This window comes from Podarcis gaigeae, assembly GCF_964106915.1.
Source record: "Podarcis gaigeae genome assembly, chromosome: 12".
Taxonomy (NCBI): Eukaryota; Metazoa; Chordata; class Lepidosauria; order Squamata; family Lacertidae; genus Podarcis; species Podarcis gaigeae.
The window spans coordinates 2,758,545-2,777,825 of NC_139688.1; the positions used below are offsets into that span (position 1 = coordinate 2,758,545).

Sequence of the window (19,281 nt, forward strand, 5' to 3'; positions counted from 1 at the left end):
GGAGTCCAGTTCATTTTGTTGTTTCTTTAAATACTTCGTAAAAGGTTCCCATTCATCTTTAAAGTCACAATTATCCTTGTCACGTAGTTTGTGTGTCAAGTTTGCCAATTCCGCATAGTCCGTCAGTTTTTCTTGCCACAGTTCTTTAGTTGGGATTTCCTCATTCTTCCATCCTTGTGCTATTAAGACTCTTGTCGCCGTTGTCGCATACATGAAAATGTTTTTTAGTTTCTTTCGCAGGTCTTTTCCCACAATCCCTAACAAGAAAGCTTCAGGCTTTCTCACAAATGTTAAATGGAACATTATCTTCAACGCATTATATATAATTCCCCCCCCCCCAAAAAAATAATTTTGCTACAATCCCACCACATATGAGAAAAAGTCAAGGCCTTTTTTGCTTTTTCCATAAATTTTTGATCGTCAAGTAAATCATCATTTAATCTCCATCTGAAGGAAATTTGACTTTCTTTTTGTAATTTCATAATCAAGGAATTGGGATCTGAAGGGTTGTCATATTTCAAACAGTGAAAATCTGCCAACATGGGCTGGCTGCCATGAGTCAACAGTGTGATGCAACAATTAAAAAAAAATAGCAAAAAACTAATGCAATCCTAGGCTGTATCCACAGAAGTCTAGTGTCCAGATTAGGGGAGTCAAGTACCACTCTATTCTGCCTTGGTCAGACCCCACCTGGAGTACTGTGTCAGGTTCAGGGCACCTTTTAAGAAAGGTGCTGACAGGCTAGAACAGGTATCCCCAAACTCGGCCTTCCAGATGTTTTGGAACTACACCTCCCATCATCCATGACCACTGGTCCTGTTAGCTAGGGATGATGGGAGTTGTAGTCCCAAAACATCTGGCGGGCCAGGTTTGGGGATGCCTGGGCCAAAATGTGTGCTGGGGCGGGAGACCAAGATAATGAAGGGTCAGGAAACCAAGCTTTTGGGGGGAAGTGGTTGAGGGAGTTGGGTATGGTTAGCCTGGAGAAGAGAAGACTGAGACATGATATGAGAGCCATCTTGAAAAACCTGAAGGGCTGACACAGGGAAGATGGAACAGGCTTTTTGCTGCTGGTCCAGGGGGCAGGACCTGAACCAATGGATTCAAATGTCAAGGAATGACTTTCCAGATGATGGTAGAAGCTGTTCGACTGTGGAACAGACTCCCACAAGGGGTGGTGGAGGTTTTCTTGGAGGTTTTCAAGCAGAGGTTGGATGGCCACCAGGGATTCTTCAGCTGTGTGTTGCAGTGGATGGGACTAGATGACCTTTGGGTGTGCCTTACAACACTATAATTCTGTGTTCCTCTACAAAAGATTTTCTACTAGTAATTTGACTCCCATTGTGCCATGAACTTCTTGGTAGTAGTAATATAAGAGAGCAGCAACTTCCATTTCAGCTTGTATTCATCACGATCAGCGCTGCTTCCACTGCAGTTTGTTTCTGCCAAATACTACTTTGTGTATCTCACTGTTAGCTATGGCAGCATCATTCATAATTATTGTTGTTGTTGTGTGATTTGGCTGGCTGCATGTATGAGTTCCCCACTTTGATAGCCTCCTTGAATACTGTGCCAGATAGTTGGGATATAAAACTGGTGGTGGTAGTGGTAAAATATTTCTCTAATATCCAAAATGTTCTCAGGAGGCACAATTCTCAGCCAAACGGAAATTCGGTGTAGGAAGCACCCAGCGGTTGTTCCTGGAAAATATTGATCTTCCCTTCCAGCTCCTGTGACCCCTTGTGCCCCCCCAAAACCCTTTCCAGAGGGCTTGGATAGTGTAGTGTCTACCATACAGGGCTGCAGTGGGGTTCACCGGATGTCAGGGAAGGGGAGGCAGCCAGAGAAAAGGGGGGCATGGAAGCACTTACCGAGAGCCCAAACAGCCTTTATCCAGCCTGTCCTCTGAATCAGAGACTGAATTAGGGAATGGCCAGTCTGTTCCAGGAACTAGCTATTTTCAGAAGAGAGGAAATAAGAGGCGTTCCCTGTCTCGCTGGGCATGCTGGTCCAGAAAAAGTCACGAGGATTCAGAAAGGTCAACTGAGTAATGCAACACGGACGCGTTTGGGGAGCCCCGGTGTTGGCTTGGAATTTGCAGTAATAAATCTACCGGACAGAAGTGGCTTGGTGCCTGGAATGTTATCTCCTAACTAGCTTGGCAGCAAACACATCCCTCACACCTGACTTTGGGCCTAGGAATCCTGCCAAGCAGAGCCCCCATTGGCACATGATCCCTTTGCCCAGTTTCAGGGTGATTTCGCCTCCCACTGCAGTTCCGTGTGACACAGTCCCCTTTGTTCAGGGATCACTGGATAGAGTTTTCAGCTGCTACAGGGGGTTGTGGATGGAAGGGAAGCAAGAAAATGATCAGTTGCACAAGCTACCTTCCACATGTTCAACTACTGCATACAAACGTCTAATCCCCCCCACCCCCTATGAGACATTACCTCCCCCCTTTTTTTGGCCCTGACGGCATGTTGGCATCCCTCTTTGGATGGTAGTGCTAATATTCCTCTTTTCCCCACACACTTTGCGTGCCAAATAATCTTTCTGGAGTCCTTCACACCTCTTGTTTCTTGCAGGGAGGTGAAGGCAGGGGAGCAACCTGGACCTGAGCCATGGACAGAGCAGACAAACCAGTTGAAATACCAGCCCTGGGCCGCCCATTCCAGCTGGGGATGCTGTACGACTGTTGTGAAGATGCCCTCATCCCAGGTAGAGCTGGTGCAAGGAAGAGCTTATACAGTGGTACCTCGGGTTAAGTATTTAATTCGTTCTGGAGGTCCGTTCTTAGCCTGAAACTGTTCTTAACTTGAAGCACCACTTTAGCTAAATTACTCATATCAAAATTAGCAGTCGGCCCAAACAGTGCAGTTTCAGTGCTAAATGTGCTCCTCAAATTCATTTTCAGCATTACTCTCTGCTTCCACATCTTTTGCCAAAGTTTGTGTTCCTTTATGTTCTCTTCATTTAGACAAGACTTCCATTTATTAAAAAGAAGTCATAGAATCATAGAATCATAGAATCATAGAGTTGGAAGAGACCACAAGGGCCATCGAGTCCAACCCCCTGCCAAGCAGGAAACACCATCAGAGCACTCCTGACATATGGTTGTCAAGCCTCTGCTTAAAGACCTCCAAAGAAGGAGACTCCACCACACTCCTTGGCAGCAAATTCCACTGTCGAACAGCTCTTACTGTCAGGAAGTTCTTCCTAATGTTTAGGTGGAATCTTTTTTCTTGTAGTTTGGAACCATTGCTCCGTGTCCGCTTCTCTGGAGCAGCAGAAAACAACCTTTCTCCCTCCTCTATGTGACATCCTTTTATATATTTGACATGGCTATCATATCACCCCTTAACCTCCTCTTCTCCAGGCTAAACATGCCCAGCTCCCTTAGCCGTTCTTCATAAGGCATCGTTTCCAGGCCTTTGACCATTCTGGTTGCCCTCCTCTGGACCCGTTCCAGTTTGTCAGTGTCCTTCTTGAACTGTGGTGCCCAGAACTGGACACAGTACTCCAGGTGAGGTCTGACCAGAGCAGAATACAGTGGCTGAGGAGATTTCACCCCTCCCATATCCAATAATCTCCTGAGGAGCCTGCTGATTCTACAGAGAGGAGGAGCAATGTTCTGCTTTCTACTTAGTCAGTGAGTGAATCAGTCAGCGAGTCAGTCAGTCAGTGTATCGGAGAGAGAGAGAGTGTTAGAGATCGTGTCTAGAGATAAGGTTGCTGCTAAGAGCAGCTGCAGACTCTCAGTGTAGCATTGATTTATGCTTAGATCCTTTAGCTCTGTATATAGTTTTGTATCATAGTTGTAGCTATAGAATAAAAGGAAGATATTCTACAGAGCTGCTCTCCGAGTGGTTTATACTCTGCAAAACTCTGCTGCGCAACGACTGTATTATTGTGCAAGTGAACCCGGTGCTCTCAGCTCTAAGCTGTGAGTCCACAGCACAGTGACATGTCCCTGTGAGAAAGGTGGTCGCTGGCAGTGCTACCCAGCTCGCCTAGCCCAGTCGGGGTTGAAGTGCATGAGTCCAGTTGGTGCACTGGCTCAAGGGGCGATGCTGACAGTGGCACTATTACTTCCCTTGATCTAGATGCAATACTCCTATTGATGCAGCCCAGAATTGCATTGGCTTTTTTAGCTGCCACGTCACACTGTTGGCTCATGTCAAGTTTGTGGTCAACCAAGACTCCTAGATCCTTTTCACATGTACTGCTCTCAAGCCAGGTGTCCCCCATCTTGTATTTGTGCCTCTCATTTTTTTTGCCCAAGTGCAATACTTTACATTTCTCCCTGTTAAAATTCATCTTGTTTGTTTTGGCCCAGTTCTCTAATCTGTCAAGGTCGTTTTGAAGTGTGATCCTGTCCTCTGCGGTGTTAGCCACCCCTCCCAGTTTGGTGTCATCTGCAAATTTGATCAGAATGCCCTTGAGTCCATCATCCAAGTCGTTGATAAAGATGTTGAATAAGACCGGGCCCAAGACAGAACCCTGTGGCACCCCACTAGTCACTCTTCTCCAGGATGAAGAGGAACCATTGATGAGCACCCTTTGGGTTCGGTCAGTCAGCCAGTTACAAATCCACTGAGTGGTAGCATAGTCAAGACCGCATTTTACCAGCTTCTTTACAAGAATATCATGGGGCACCTTGTCAAATGCCTTGCTGAAATCAAGGTAGGCTACATCCACTGCATTCCCTTCATCTACCAGGCTTGTAATTCTGTCAAAAAACGAGATCAGGTTAGTCTGACATGACTTATTTTTCAGAAATCCATGCTGACTATTGGTGATCACAGCATTCCTTTCACAGACTGTTTGCTTACTGATCTGCTCCAGAATCTTCCCTGGTATTGATGTCAGACTGACTGGGCGGTAATTATTTGGGTCCTCTCTTTTCCCCTTTTTGAAAATAGGGACAACATTTGCCCTCCTCCAGTCTGCCGGGGCTTCGCCTGTTCTCCAGGAATTCTCAAAGATGACTGCCAGTGGTTCTGAGATCACATCTGCCAGTTCTTTTACTACTCTTGGATGCAGTTCATCTGGCCCTGGAGACTTGAATACATCTAAACTAGCCAAGTATTCTTGTACATGTTATATTTGCAGGCTCCTCTACACAGCGGAATGATGAGCAGTACGTGCCACATACTTTACTTTGCTTTATTTACACTTCAATGCTGAGAGATTACAAACATGCATCTTGCCTCCGAGAGAACTGTGAAAAACAGGAACCAGTGTACGTCACATCCAGTCTCCCATTCCCGTGGGAAACCCAACAGCAACTCTGACTGTGGAATGTAAACAATGTCCCGTGACAAGCATTTCGCTGCACAGTGAAGAAAGCAGAAACCAACATCCTCTCCCTTTCTGTGAACATCACTGGGCAGCGTGTTCGTACAATATCAGTACAAACCCAACTTCTGCACATAGGTACAGTGTTGATCACTTGATACAATCTTGGACAATACATCAGCAGGAATTTCATTACCTGGCATATAGGACACCGTTACGAGTCCCTTCTGAATACATTCCCTAGCATGTTGCAACTTCAATTGCAAGTGCTTCGTGCTTTGCTTACAACCTTCAGAATTCAGCAAAGCCAAACATGCTTTGTTGTCCTGGTAAACCTGGATTGGACATTTGACAGGAATTTTCATGTCTTTGCACAATTGTAACAACCATTCACAATCTTTAAGTGAATAAGACAGTGCATTCAGTTCAGCTTCACAAGTACTTAAGCTAACTGTTGTTTGCTTCTTGCATGACCAATCAAAAAGACCCTGATTGTACATGTAGCAAACTCCAGACGTACTTTCCCTGTATGTAGTGTCACTTCCAAAACTTGCATCTGCAAATATATCAAGACCACCAGACTTCTGATTATTAAATCTCAGTCTGTAATGCATAGTGCCTTTCAAATAGCGCGCTATGCGTTTCAGAGCTTTCCAGTCCTTAACAGTAGGATTGTTGACTTGTCTGCTTAGCAAATTACAGCTAACAGCAATGTCAGGTCTTGAACATCTGGCAATGAAGTTTAGTTTGCCTAGCACACTTCTGTACAGTGTAGTGTCAGAAAATGCTTCTTCACTGTCATCTACCTGATAACCTGTTGTCATCGGTGTGTCTACAGGGTTAGCATCCATCAGGTTTAGTTTGCTTAACACATCAGCAATTTTCCGTGACTGGTGTACTAGAATGTTACCATCTTGATCTCTCTCTATTTCCAAAGATAGGTAGTTGTTTACCTCACCAAGATCTTTCATGTCAAAGTGCTCTTTCAGTTGAGCTAGGACGTTATTGTACATTGTGACATCTTTCCAAAAGAACAAAATATCATCAACATAAAACAAACAATACAGCTTCTTTTGCCCCTCCTCTTTGACAAATACACATGGATCAGCTTTCCCTTGCTGAAAACCTAGAGAAAACAATACTTCAGTGAGTTTTGTGTGCCAACACTGTGCACTTTGTTTGAGACCATAAAGGGACTTCTTCAGAGCACAAACAAATCCCTGTTTTACCTGTACGCCATCAGGTGGAAGCATATAAAGTGATTCACCTAGAGATCCGTACAAAAATGCTGTATTCACATCATGGTGACTAATGTGTAGATTCTCCTCTGCAGCTAGTGAAATAAATTTTTAATTGCCTCCCCAAGGGCCCCTGCCTCAGAAGGAGGACCAGGACCTTGGAAGGAGCGCAAACGAAGGCTCTGTACCGGTCGGGAAAAGACAGAGACCACACCAGGATTTGGAAAAAGCAAAGCCTGATCTTTATTGAAAGAACAGAAAAAAAACAACACAAAAAACTGTTGCAACAGGGTCCCCGCTCACACAATGACACGGAGTCAGAGACCCCGATCAAAAGGACTGCCTTGATTCTTATACCTTTTGATTCTCATTCAGATCAATAGCAAGGAGGTGGGGGGAAGCGATATGAGGGGTGTGAAGAGTGGATTAACATAAGGTAAGCAGGATGTTGAAAGACTTTCTGGAGGTGTCAATTTGCTGAAGGGCTCAGGTGATATGTGTTGATCTTTGTGTTATTAAATTTTGGATCTGCTTAAAAATGGCTTTTCCTTTATCTACAGGAAAACCTCCACAACTGCTGATAGTCAGCATGCAGATGTGAGGCTGGATGTTTGAGAAGATGCTCAGGAAATGACTTAAATGTTAATGTGAAATCCTATTCTGCATTGCTATCAATTCGGGTGTGATAGCCTGATGTTTGCATACTCTTTGAAAAAATAGGACTGCTTTATTTTGAGCTCCTATTTGTGTGTATTCATGGTATGGTTTGCAGACCCAGTAGGAGGCAGTGTGGTGGATTGAGTTTTGGCAGCCTTTTGGATACAATATTGAGTCAAGTATATACATTTTTGAAATATTTAGATTGTTACATTCCTTAAAAACTACATTTTGGATACATTCAGAAAAGTACAGCATAGTACGGCATTTCATTAAAGATACATCCACGAATACATTGTTAAAGGATATCTTCATAGAGAAAGAGGTACACAGGATGATGTATTAAAAGGCACACATTATATTACATTCAATGATACGTGAAAGGACACAGTAAGATGGCATATTCCCAACAATGCATTCTTTAAGGCACAGTTTATTATTGTTGTGGGATTAGGATCATTTTATTTTATTCTCCTCTCTGACCCTGATTTTCTTATGACAATTCCCCTCTCTGAGGCTTAATTTTTTGGAAAAAAAATTATTGCCTCACATCCATTGCTACATACTCTCCTTCTCCAAGGTGATACATGGGCAGGACCTCGGGAAGGGTGCGATCGGGTTGCAAGGGTGCAAGAATGGAGGTGTGGGATAAGGGTGAATGGAAGCTGGACATAAGGATAGGAATACATTGTCCGCAGCAGCACAGGAGGCCAACGAAGACAATCAGGGAAATGAATATAATCAGTATGCCTCTCGCTAATTCACGGAGCCAAGAGGTCTGAGGTAGCCATGACCAAGGATCCCAGTCGGAAAGACCTTCATGGGGGATCTTCTTCAGAGTATCAGTTAGGGAATCTATTGAGTCAAGATGTCTAGTGATATTGAGGGTCTGGTCTGACACAAAGGAACAGCATTCTGTCCCGATTAATTTACAAGCACCTCCTTGGGATGACAATAAATAGTCCAGACATAAACGGTTTTGAATGGACATTTTGCGCACTTCAGTGAGCTCGGTAAGGACAGAACGTGTAGTGGCCTCTGACTCTTTCATGAATTGCAACAGGACATCAGCAAGCCTAAGAATGTCTAGGTGATTTGAGAAGGTTCCATAAGCGGGGAGGAGGGCTCGGAGCCACGTTTCCCCATTTGGTTTTTGCTGTGGGCGTGTCGTGGGAATGGGGGATCGCCTGTTTCTCAAGCGGCCATCAGGTAGAGCTAGGGTAACTCTGAATCCTGGGTGAATGTGGCCGAGGTAACAGGACCCCTGCATATGAATAGAGACCCACGTATAAGCTCTTTGCGCACAGATCCAAAATAGTCCTCCCAGCGGCTTTTCTATACGCCCGGTCCGGAAGGCAGTAATGAGGTCTGGCATAGGTTTTTCTCGAGTGAAGGGTGTCAGTACTGCAGTCAAAGCATCGCTGAGAGATTTGAATGAGCGGGTTTGGGAGTGGTTGCGAACCAGTGTGGTAAGTCCCTCAGGGTCGGTTTTGATAGTAACATTACAGGTGCTGGAGCCTACATGGTCTCCAGTTCCCGAGAACTCCTTGCACACTGGTCCAAAGGTTCGGCCACTCAGATAAATATATTGGGAGTTGGGTTTCAGGAAAGTTAGGTTGCGCTGAAGCAGGTAACTAGATCTATATTGATCTAGTGTGAGGGGTGTACTTATGAAGGGTATCCCTTCATCAATGTGTGACGGGGCGTGTGCACAGATCCAGCACTGTGAAAGATTTGTGGTTTGTACTACCTTCTGTAGAAGTTGTACATAAGAGTTTGCTTGCCATGACGATAGTCTGCGGGCTGGGGGGGGAGGTGTTATTTCTGAGAGTTTAACATGTCTTGGGGCAGTTCCTATGGGGTGGATAGGGTCCTGGGACTTGAGGAGCATCGGGTCAGTTGCTATTCCCCCACATCGCTGTGGTCCCTCAGGATCCCATTCCAAGGTTTTCCCACCACCCACAGGATGCAACCACCCTTCAAGATATGCTTTTCCTACCCAGTCAGAAGTTGTGTGCAGGTCCCATATACAGCAGAATCTTCGGACGCAAATACCTTGGTAGGTGGAAGTAGCCGTTTGATTGGTGCAATAAAATCCATAAGTCCAATGTTCATAGTACATGGAATCCGTGTAGCTTTCCCAAAGTCCTTTGCCGATTTCAGAGGGTTGATAATGTCTGCTGACTTTTCCCCATTCAGCTTGGATGTAAGTTCCATTTTGACAGACCAAGCGGATCCAAGGATCTTCAAGGGTGTATATGGCTCGTCCCAGGATGGCATAGGAGGCGCTTCTGACGATAAGTTCCCAGGCTTGGGTGTTTCTGAGTCGTGGTCGAAAGGCGTGCGGAATCAGGTTCCTGGTGCCCGACAGGCAGAAGTCGAAATCTCCCAAGGCACTGAAATCGTTGGTGTCAGTAAGGTCGCGATCAAGGTAGAAGTGTTCCACGGGGGTGTCTCCACACTGGGACCCTGGCGGTACACTGGTGGCGACTGGAAGGAGGGTACAGATGAAGTACAGGGATGTCAGGCAGGCGATTCTCCAGGGAGTCATAGTGGTGAACCTGTAAAAAGAAAAGAAGACAGACAACACACAGAGACACACACACAAGGAGGGGAGGGGTGACAAAAAAGGGGGGGAACAAGGGGGAGAAGAGAGATTATCCAGTGTTGGAGCTGGGTTTTTCTTCCTTCCGGAACTGCATTCTGATGGGGGGGTGGTCGGGGTCTTCTGGGCTAGGATCGACAAGTATCCTCGAGAGCCACTTTTCTTCAGAACTCTTCCCTGGTTCCTCTCCAGCTGCTAGGGGACTACGATTACCCCCGCTGTCATCAGTTGGGCAGTCCTCATTGTCAGGCAGAGTCATGTCCGGTGGGGGGTCGAGGTCTGCGTTGGGGAAGCTTGGAGGATTGGACGCCTTGCAGAAGGTGTAATGGATCCAAGCACTCCTCTCTGATATTTTAATTGCGGTGGGTGTCGTGAGAAGGATCTGAAAGGGGCCTTCCCATGACGGCTCTAGAGTGTCCTTCCTAAATGATTTCACTAGGACCCAGTTCCCAGGTTGAAAGGGATGGGCATCCACATCCAGGGGAACATTTTGATTTGCTGCAGCGTATTGGTGCAGATTCTTAAGGTGTCGCTGTAGTTGTATCACATAATTAGTCAGTTCGTTTTCTCCCACCTCAAGTTCAGACACAGGAAGCTGAGTGGTGTGGGTAGGGGATGGGCGCCCAAACAAGAGTTCATAAGGGGAAAGTTTTAAGGTTCCTCTCGGTTGACTCCTGATATTGTGTAATACGATAGGAAGGGCGTTGATCCACTTGAGACCAGTGGCTGCACATATTTTTCCTAACTGAGTTTTGATTAGTCCATTCATGCGTTCAGTTTGCCCTGACGATGAGGGATGATACGGGGTGTGCAGCTGCCATTTAATGCCAAACGCTTTTGCTACTGACTGCACTATTTCTGCAGTAAAATGAGAGCCCCGGTCGCTGTCTAAACGTCTAGGTACCCCAAACCTGGGAATGATTTCTTGTACCAGAATACGGGCCACAGTTTGTGCAGTTGCGCGCTTGACTGGGTATGCTTCGGGCCAGAAGGACAACTGATCTGTTATGACAAGTATGAATTTATAGCCTAAGCATTTGGGAAGTTCTGCAAAGTCCAGTTGCAGGCTTTCAAAAGGGAGGAAAGCCCATGGTCGAGATCCAGGGGGCCTTTTGGGTTCCCTCTTTGGGTTGTAGCTGGCACAGATAGTGCAGTTCTTTGAAACAGCCTTTGCATGTTGGTGAGCGCCTGGGGCGTACCAGTGTCTAAGGAGACTGTCGGCCAGTCTATTTGCTCCCCAATGCGTGCATTGATGTAGGATACGCAAGTGTTTGGGGACCCATGCTTTGGGCATTATGAGGCGCCCATCAGGAAGTGTCCAGGTTTGACCAACTTTATGCCCCCCTATGTCCTGCCAATGCTTAACTTCCTCAGCCTGGGCTGAGTTGTACATACGTGCAAAATTAACGTCTGAAGGCACTACAAGAGCCTGGAATTCGTTTTGAGGCTGTGAGGAAATCGCGGCTTCCTGAGCTGTGGAGTCGGCGATGCGATTTCCGACAGAGACAAAATCAGTTCCATTAGTGTGCGCTTTGCAATGAATTACAGAAATAGCCTCCGGAAGATGTATTGCATCCATGAGCCGCTTTACAAGTGGCGCATGTGAGATTTGGGTCCCTGCTGCTGTTAGAAATCCTCTTTGTTTCCATAGTATTCCTGTAGCATGGACTAGACCAAAACAGTATTTGGAGTCTGTATATATATTAATGCGCTTTCCTTCACTTAATTCGCATGCTCTTATTAAGGCAATTAGTTCAGCAGCTTGTGCACTATACCTAGGACTGATAGGTGCTGCTTCCAATATACTCTCATGCGTGACTACAGAATATCCTGTCTTCCGTACTCCAGAAATGGTTTTTGAACTCCCATCTGTAAAGATGGTAAGATCTGGGTCCTTTAATGGTAGATAATCTAAATCATCTCGTGGTTTTTCAGCCAGCCTGACAGCTTGGGTACAATCATGGTGGGGGGTGCCGTCATCAGGGAGTGGAAGGAGGGTTGCAGGATTGAGCGTATTAACCCTCTTAATGCGGACGTTCGAAGGGGCCAGTAGGGCAGCTTCATATTGGCTAAGTCTGGCGTTACTGAAGTGTTGGCAGCCGCGCAAATTTAGCAAGGTGGCTACTGCATGGGGCACATTTAGGACAAGTTCTTGGTTTTGCACAATTTCTAACGCCCTTTCCACCAATTCTGCTGATGCAGCTATTGCTCTCAGGCATCCTACTGTTCCTTTTGCAACGCTGTCCAGCTGGATGCTATAATAGGCAACCGGCCTTTCCTGTCCCCGGAATGTTTGAGTCAGAACCCCTGAAGCCACCCCTCTCTGTTCATGAACAAACAAGGAAAAGGGAAGCCGATAGTCAGGGAGCCCTAGGGCAGGTGCTGATCTTAGTTCACGTTTTATGGTTTCAAAGTTATTGAGGCACTCCTTAGTCCAATTAAGGGGTTCTGGTCCATCCTTATTAGTCATTTGCACCAGGGGTTTGGTCAGTTCACCATACCCTGGGATCCAGGCACGGCAGAATCCACTCATTCCTAGGAAACCTCTCAATTGTTTCTTAGTCTTTGGTAAGGGAACTCTTTCAATAGCTTCTACTCTTTCTGAGGTAAGGGCTCTAGTTCCCTGTCCTATAATATGGCCCAAATATTTGACTTTGGTAAGGCAGTACTGACGTTTTTTTGGTGAGACTTTGTGCCCCTTGTATGCCAATGCTGTTAGGAGGTAAATGGTGTCCTTTTGACAATTTTCCTCTGAAGTACTACTCAAGAGTAGGTCATCAACATACATCAAGAGTGCGGATCCTGCTGGGAACGTTAAGTCCTGTAGGTCCTTATGGAGGGCTGACTCGAAGATGGCAGGGCTTTCTACATAGCCTTGGGGCAATCTAGTCCATGTTAATTGACTGCTTCCCCATGTAAACGCGAAAAGGAACTGGCTTTCCTCATGAACTCTTATAGAGAAAAATGCAGAGCACAGGTCCACGACACTGAAGTGTGTGCTGTCAGGAGGGATTCCTGTTAATATGGTATTTGGATTGGCCGTGATGGCATGTCTTGGGATTACAAAATTATTTATGATCCGCAAGTCCTGCACAAGACGGTATCTGATGGGAGTCCCTGGGGGGCCAGGTTTCTTGACAGGCAGGAGGGGTGAGTTACATGGACTGGCACAGGGCACAAGGATTCCTTGAGCCATGAAGTCCTTTATCATTGGTTTCAATCCCTCTATTGCTTCTGTGGGGAGGGGGTATTGCTTGACGCAAGGAAAAGGAATGTCTGTGCGGTATTTGATTACAATGGGGTCTGCAGATTTAAGAAGTCCTACTGTTGTGGAAGTGGGGGCACAGTGTTCTCAATAGAAGGGGGTATTCCTACATCGGGGGAGTTCTCTTCAGTTAAGATACCCTGGAAGGAGGCTGCAGAATCTTCGGGCATGTGTAGAAAAATACCATCGGGGCTACAAGTGACAGTCGCTTTAAGTTTGCACAAGAGATCCCTTCCCAAAAGATTTACAGGACTGGCAGTGAGGAGGAAGGAGTGTTCAGCTGTTAAGGGTCCCAGTGTCACTGTGGTGGGTTTAGAGAGATTGCATGTTCTGGGAATTCCGTCAATGCCCATGATGCGTTGCCTTTTGTGACTTGGGGTTAAATGACTATCACTTAAGATGGAGAATGTAGCACCTGTGTCCACTAGGCATCTATATTCATGTCCATTGATATTTATAGTGCAAATGGGTTCATTGGAAGAAAGGTGGAATGTTGGGCAGACTAGGGCAGCTGATTCGGAACTCCCCGCTAATTGTCAATAGTCAGATCTCCGAGATTGGGTTTGAAGGAAGGGATTCTGATGTTGTCTTTCGTGGCTCGGGTTTAATGCTGGGTTTTGGTTGTAGTGATTAGCAGTATTAAAGGTTTGACCAGTGGCATTTGAGCGTGCAGGACAATCCCTTCGGAAATGTCCTTCTTGCTGGCAATGATAACAGCGTGCGTTTGTGGGGTTGCGATTTATTTCATTGTCGGCATTCTGCTGATGATTGCTTCGGGAAAATGAATAATTATTTTGTCGGGGTCCTTTGTATGAAGGTTGGCTATAGGGGTGGTTTGGTTGCGGTTTATATGAGGTGTTTGTAGGTGTTGAAGGAGCTTTATATGGTGGGTTCAGGGGAGGAAGAGGAGGATTATAGGGCGCACCAAGTGCTAGCGCTAAAACACGAGCATTTTCCTCCCTCTCCCTTTTATCCTCCTTCTTTTTCCTTTCATCTCTTCCATCGAAGACAGTTTTTGCAATTGCTAGGATTTCACTCATAGGCTTTCCTTCATAACCCAGTTGGTGAGTGAGGACCTTTTTAATTTCTGGGCTGGATTGATCTTTGAAGAAACTTTTTACAATGACTTGATTTTCTGCGTTATCAGGATCTATTCCTCCCCAGGTTCTGAAGGCTGATATTAATCTGGTGTAAAAGGCAGAAGGGGCTTCATCTGACCCTTGGCTGATGGCTTGGATTTTTGTCCAATTTATGCCCTTTTCCCCCGCCAATTTTATGCCTTCCAGTATAGCTTTCCGGAAGATTTTTAAGCTCCAGATTCCTTTTTCTGTGTTGTAGTCCCAACTTGGGTCGTTATGTAGTTGAGGCACAGTTACCAGTTCAGCAGTGGCGGGTTTTTTGTCTTGGAATTGGGGTTTTCCTAATGCTTCTGCTGCCTTATTAAATATTTCCTCTCTTTCTGGGTCATTGAAGAGAGCATTTAGGAGCATGTGAACATCAGCCCATGAAGGGTTGTGGGTTGAAAAAAATAGTAGATATCTGACGGTAACATCGATCTGGATCTTCCTTTAAGGAGGTCATTTGATTTGACCAGTTCATCAGATCAGATGTTAGAAAAGGAACGTGGGAATAAACAAACGTGGTAGGCTGTCCCACTGCTGCCGGTGCAATAGGGACTGATCTAAGGGGATACTGTCCTTTTCCTGTGGCTTCGAGATTTCCCATTGCATTTTCAGTGTTTTGGTCTGATTTTGGGCTAGCCACACTCTTTAAAGCAGTGAGGAATTGGGACATTAGGTCATCATCCAGACTTTTGCTACGAGTTCGAGATGCAATTGGACTTAATTCTGGTGGGGAAGAATCTGTAGTAGAGGTTCTGCTGGATTCAATTGGTTCAGGATTTAGGACTGGTGGAACATTGTTCCCACTGCTGGGAAGGCTGGCGGGGGTGGAAGTCCCGGACACAAAATTCCTGCTGCTGTTCTCGGGTTGTGGGGGCAACCCTGTGATGGGCTGTCTCTGGAGTGGGGCTAAGCTGCTGGGTTCATCTTCTAAAACTTCCTGGTAGGGAGGAGGTTTCTTCTGGGTTGGAAAAACGGGCATTTGGCGGGACATGGCACTGTCAGTTTTAAGTTTGTCCCTGGCATGCTCAAATAGTTCAAGGTATCGGATTTGAAGAGGGTATTGGTCTTCCAAAACAGTGCGCAAAACAGCAAGACGCTGGATATTAAATGATCCCTCTTTAACCCATCTTTCCTCGAATGTGTGTCGGGTTGTAGCTCGCAACCAGTCCCTGGTACAGAGTTTCACCAGTTTGGATTTTGAAAGTCCTTCTGTTACTGGCAAATCATTCCAGGTTTGAAGCACATATCTAAGGGGACTGTCAGGATTCTGACGGGAAGTAAGCACAATTCCGGCTTCTTTCCCACCAGGAGCCTGAGAACTCATTTCTTTGGATAGGGGTGCACCCATTTTAAGAACTTTAATAGCGCTAGTTTTTTTACTTTTATACTGCAGTCGGGGTTTTATCCCCACTTTTTCAGGAACACAACTATTGGACAACTCCGAGAATTTACACACCGCCGTTCGTCTGGCCTGACTTACTAGGCTGGTACAGCTGTTGGCCTTTCCTGGCTACTAAGCTAACAGTGCGATCAGCGATCTCAAACCCCCCCTATGGTCATTACTCAGCCAGGGAGCCCACAGCAACCTCCTGCCTCTTACAATCTAACCTGAGAGTTCCCTACTGGACGCTTGCGTAGCGCACTGCCAGATTGGGACTCAGAAATGACAAAGAAGGAAAGGAATCAGGTGCCCCTGCTTTCTCTGCTCACAGGTCATCTCTAACAAAGATCGCCATGGCAGAGGTGCGGCTGCACCTGGGAGTTATAGTTTTGAGAAGTTATAGTTTCAGTACAGAAGGAAAAGCACGACCTTTTCTGGGCACCCTCCGAGAGATTAGGTCAGCAATAGAGTTAAAGGGGAAGAGACTCACAAGACCCTCCTCTGGGCAGCTCTGATGGATTCGGGTCTTGTGTTAAGATCAGGTGTTGGAATAAGGGGGGAGAAAGTTTTAGATTTGAAGCAAAAGAGAAGAGTTAAAGAATTTCGGTTGCTGTGGTTTAGAGAACCCAACCCACTACCCGTGTTCCCACTTATACTCACTTCGCAGGCGCGCTGTCCCGCTTCCTTCAGGGAGCTTTCGGATTTGGAGATGACAGGAATACCGGGGAGAGAAAAGATAGAAGGATACACCCCCCCCAAAAAAAACCAAACAGCCGGCTAGATCACCGTTGCTTTTTCCTGGTTGGTCCTGCTGAGGATCCCAGTTAGAGCCGGGACTCAAGGTCTACCAGGGAAAGAAAAGCCCCCCTTGCAAAAGGCTGGGTGCGCTTGGGCTTTCAGTCCCTGACACCCCAAAAATCCCGGGTAACCGGGCTCCTGGCTGGCTCGCCAAATGAAATAAATTTTTAATTGCCTCCCCAAGGGCCCCTGCCTCAGAAGGAGGACCAGGACCTTGGAAGGAGCGCAAACGAAGGCTCTGTACCGGTCGGGAAAAGACAGAGACCACACCAGGATTTGGAAAAAGCAAAGCCTGATCTTTATTGAAAGAACAGAAAAAAACAACAACACAAAAAACTGTTGCAACAAGGTCCCCGCTCACACAATGACACGGAGTCAGAGACCCCGATCAAAAGGACTGCCTTGATTCTTATACCTTTTGTTTCTCATTCAGATCAATAGCAAGGAGGTGGGGGGAAGCGATATGAGGGGTGTGAAGAGTGGATTAACATAAGGTAAGCAGGATGTTGAAAGACTTTCTGGAGGTGTCAATTTGCTGAAGGGCTCAGGTGATATGTGTTGATCTTTGTGTTATTAAATTTTGGATCTGCTTAAAAATGGCTTTTCCTTTATCTACAGGAAAACCTCCACAACTGCTGATAGTCAGCATGCAGATGTGAGGCTGGATGTTTGAGAAGATGCTCAGGAAATGACTTAAATGTTAATGTGAAATCCTATTCTGCATTGCTATCAATTCGGGTGTGATAGCCTGATGTTTGCATACTCTTTGAAAAAATAGGACTGCTTTATTTTGAGCTCCTATTTGTGTGTATTCATGGTATGGTTTGCAGACCCAGTAGGAGGCAGTGTGGTGGATTGAGTTTTGGCAGCCTTTTGGATACAATATTGAGTCAAGTATATACATTTTTGAAATATTTAGATTGTTACATTCCTTAAAAACTACATTTTGGATACATTCAGAAAAGTACAGCATAGTACGGCATTTCATTAAAGATACATCCACGAATACATTGTTAAAGGATATCTTCATAGAGAAAGAGGTACACAGGATGATGTATTAAAAGGCACACATTATATTACATTCAATGATACGTGAAAGGACACAGTAAGATGGCATATTCCCAACAATGCATTCTTTAAGGCACAGTTTATTATTGTTGTGGGATTAGGATCATTTTATTTTATTCCCCTCTCTGACCCTGATTTTCTTATGACACTAGCTTGAGCATAAGCCTAATGCTCTCATACCTCACTGTGGGTGAGTAGGTCTCATGATAGTCTTCACCTGGTACCTGTGCAAAACCTCTGGCTACCAATCTAACCTAGAAAGATACCATGCAATCCACGCTTGCCTAACTTGGAGCTTTGTGGTGTGTGAACCCACATGTCAGAACCAAAAATTCTCATGTGTTTGATGTAAGGCTTCTTGCCAAACATCTTCTCATAGGGGGTACAACCAATCGCTGAAGATAACCTCCGATTATAAGTGTAAATAAAACACACCAAAGATTCTGCCCAATAACTCTCTGGAAGATTGGCATCATGCAGCAAGGTTTTTAACCCTTGAAGCAATGTCTGATTTGCCCTCTCGCAAAGTCCATTCTGCCATCGCGAGCGAGGACTAGACAAATCGTGTTGAATTCCTTTCTCAGTCAGAAAACTTTCAAACTGCTGAGAAGTGAATTCACCCCCGCGATCAGTGAAAAGAGTCTTGATCTTCTTACCATGCACATTTTACAACCAAGCACAGAATTCCTTGAACCTTGGAAAAGCCTCTGATTTCTGCTTGAGATTGTACACATAAATATACCTGGAAAATGCATCAATGAGAACCATGAAGTACCTGTTTCCACCCAAAGAGGGCGATAGTGGACCAACCAAATCAGCATGAACAACCTAGTATGGTTCTGTAGCTTGCCTACTAGACACATTACCTTTCACAGCCATTTTCACCTTGTTTGCTGCGCATGCCTTGCACTTCATGTGGTACCTGCAGGGTTTAATAGTCATACCTTCAACTAAGGCAGGCATTTTAGATACTGCCTCAAAATGCAAATGACCAAATTTCCTGTGAAAATCATGAATACATCCTGCATGCAAACGTTTGTTAGAACCTGCAATGCAACAAGTTTCATCCTGCACAACATCATCATAATACAAAACAAACAAACGATCAACATATTCAGCATGCAATACATAATCGTTTTTCTTGGTGATGGTGCACTTCTTGTTCTTGAAGGAAACGTCAATGTTCCATTCATTTAGCTGCGCAACGCTGAGTAGATTGTGTGTGGCATCTGGTACGTAAAGTACATCTTGTATCGATAAGTCCAAACTGTGAAGAACAACAGTTCCGTAGCCTTGACTGGGGATCGTGTGGTCATCCGCCTGGTGAAACGCACCTTCCTGCGGTGTAAAAGACACGAACAGTCGCTTATCGTTGCACATGTGGTGGGTCGCTGCTGAATCAACAACGAAGAAAGATCTAGACGTCTTCTGGACCTTTGCAACCTTTGGAGTGAAGCGTGAGACCATTGCCTTGTGCTGCGTTGTCCTGGACACCGGACCTTTGCCTTTACCTTGGCCTTTTCCACGCGATGAGCTTTCGCTGCGCTGCTCTGTCTTGGCCCTGGGATATCTGCATTCCCTCTTCATTTGGCCTAGACGTCCACATGAGTAGCATTTCACTGCCTTCAAAGCTTTGGCGCCATCTGGTGGTTCCACTGCACTTTGGGATGACGTCTGTGAAGACTCCCCCTTACCCATGCAGCTAGCACCCCGGCGGTCTGCTTCATTCAGAATCACGGCAGTAACATAGGCTACTGTGAGCTGAGCAGTTGGCTGAACAGCAATCTGAGTGGCAACGGACTCCCAACTTGAACCCAAATAATGTAGTATCATGAAGGAATACACAG

The 19,281-nt window shown here is 45.7% G+C and overlaps 2 protein-coding genes and 1 long non-coding RNA gene across 12 annotated transcripts in view; 2 read left to right on the forward strand and 1 right to left on the reverse strand.

Moving 5' to 3' along the window:
- Positions 1–19,281, forward strand: part of LOC310827678 (uncharacterized protein) — a 244,131-nt gene that overhangs the window by 147,200 nt on the left and 77,650 nt on the right. The window contains exon 3 of one of the 10 annotated variants that reach the window (XR_014556475.1): positions 2,586–2,776. The exons of the other annotated variants lie outside the window; for them this stretch is intronic. The gene's annotated coding sequence lies outside the window, so the exon portion shown is untranslated. Of the gene's footprint in view, positions 1–2,585; positions 2,777–19,281 lie in introns of those variants that run through there. 10 annotated transcript variants of the gene reach the window in all.
- LOC310827769 (uncharacterized protein) overlaps positions 1–19,281 on the forward strand; it is a 174,871-nt gene that overhangs the window by 145,651 nt on the left and 9,939 nt on the right. The window lies entirely within an intron of this gene.
- On the reverse strand, positions 6,756–7,528 carry LOC310828542. The gene is made up of 2 exons (XR_014557014.1): positions 7,422–7,528; positions 6,756–7,348 (listed from the first exon to the last, which is right to left on the reverse strand). It is a non-coding gene; the product is annotated as an uncharacterized lncRNA (long non-coding RNA).